At 40.3% G+C, this 2,153-nt stretch overlaps 1 pseudogene; it reads left to right on the top strand.

The window, feature by feature from the left end:
• Window positions 1-508: 508 nt before the first annotated feature.
• On the top strand, window positions 509-1,002 carry LOC102855958 (annotated as a pseudogene).
• The last annotated feature ends 1,151 nt before the right edge of the window (window positions 1,003-2,153 follow it).

Genomic DNA, 2,153 nt, shown 5'->3' with positions numbered 1-2,153 from the left:
CAAGAGAAGATAAGACAGATGAATGGGATCTTCTAAGAATCAAATCTCTATGTACATCCAAAATCTTCTCCAATAGGGTAAAAAGGGAAGCCACGATTTGGGAAAAACTATATGGTAATGGCGTGTCTGATAAGGGACTTATATCTAGAATTTTTAAAATGCTTGAGCACCACAACAAGATAAACAACCCAATTGAAAAATGGGCACAGGATATGAACAGACACGTCATCAAAAAGACATTCACATGGCAAACACACACATGAAGAAATGTTCAAAATCCCTAGCTCTAAGAGAAATACAAATCAAAACAACTGAGATATAATCTCACCCCAGTAAGAATAGCAGAATTCAACAGAGCAGCAAACAGCAAATGCTGGTGAGGTTGTGGAGAAACTGGAACCCTTACTCACTGTTGGTGAAAGTGTAAAATGGTGCAACCACTATGGAAGGCTGTATGACGTTTTCTCAAAAAGTTGCAAATAGACTCTCCCTTGCTCCTTGGTCCAAGATGGTGGACAAAGCCATCCAGTGGGTGGTGTCAGAGATCCCTGTCTTGAAGACTAATGCCAGACTCTGAGATCACGAATTATGGGTACAGTGACTAAAGGAGGAATAACAGTCCCTTATACGGTATGTGGAGAACAAGAAGAATGTGGACAATGATTGGTTCCAACTGAAGTCCAACAAAGAAGGGACTGGGTGGTTTGGAAAAATGCTGGTACATCCATGACCTCCTCAAATATGAGTTTGACATCGAGTTTGATATTCCTGTCACATATCCCACTACTGCTCCAGAAATTGCAGTCTCTGAGCTGGATGGAAAGACAGCAAAGATGTACAGGGGTGGGAAAATATGCCTGACTAATCACTTCAAGCCTTTATGGGCCAGGAATGTGCCAAAGTTTGGACTATCTCATCTCATGGCTCTTGGGCTAGGTCCATGGCTGGCAGTAGAAAACCCAGAAAGGTGTCATCCAGCACAAAGAGAAATGTAATCAATGAAGGATCAAACCACTGAGGAAGAACAGAGGGACCTTTGATAAATAAGATTTCTTATTCATCTAACTGCTTCCCTTTCCCCCTTTCCATTCCTCCTTGGAATTGCAGCAGGCAATGCTGGGGGAAACCAAAACGGTATTGCTATTGAGTTTCTAAGTTAGGATGCAGAAAAGAATGGAAAAGACTTGGACCTTTGAAAACCAAGAGGCAATTACAAGCCCCTCCCCAGGTGGAGCAATGTAAGATCCTGGGGTAACTGAAAGTGGGGACATAGCTTTTTTGGTTTCTGGAGATAACCATTAATAAAAGCTGTTTTCTCTGGTGGAAAAAAAAAGTTGCAAATAGAAATACTATTTGACCCAGCAATTCCACTACTGGGAATATACCCTAAAGAAACCAGAACTGCGACTCAAGCAGATATATGCTCCCCCATGTTTATTCTGGCTTTGTTTACAATAGCAAAGAGTTGGAAACAACCCCAGGGCCCATCAACAAACGAATGGATAGAGAAGTTGTGGTATATTCACACAATAGAATACTATGCTGCACTGAAAAACAAAGAACTCATAAAATATTATACAAAATGAATGACCCTGGAGGACATTATGCTGAGTGAAAAGTCTCAGTCCCAAAAAGACAAATATTGCATAGTGCCACTGTTGTAAAGTGGGACTGACATCAGAGTTGGGGGAAAACTAAGAGGGGATAAATAATATATACTGCATTGAAATAGATGAGGGAGAAAACTGTTAAGGAGGAATATATAATTAGGTATTATTGTCATGACAAGGGTCCAGAATGAAAGCTGCATAGTGGAGTGGAGTGTGTGTGTGTGTGTGTGTGTGTGTGTGTGTGTGTGTGTATAGGGGGATCATTGTATAACTATAAAAGAATTTTGTTTTATTTTTCAAAGAGTAAAGCGAACTAGGGGAGGGGAAGGGTAGGCAGGGAAGAAAGTGTGCAACAATGAATGAATGGAAATCCAAAGTCTCTGTAAACTTTTCATTAAAAAGAAATTTTTAAAAAAACCCATAAAACAAAACAGCTCCCCCCAAACCCAAACTCGAAACCAAAAAAACCTGCTGGAGGGTCACTTATGGGTTGGTTCTGATTTGATGGTACACACAAAAACAACAACATGTATAAACAGAAAT

The sequence above is a fragment of the Elephantulus edwardii genome, unplaced genomic scaffold (assembly GCF_000299155.1).
Source record: "Elephantulus edwardii isolate Elephantulus edwardi_28Jun2011 unplaced genomic scaffold, EleEdw1.0 scaffold00165, whole genome shotgun sequence".
NCBI lineage: Eukaryota > Metazoa > Chordata > Mammalia > Macroscelidea > Macroscelididae > Elephantulus > Elephantulus edwardii.
This window is presented reverse-complemented; position numbering and strand designations above follow the sequence as displayed.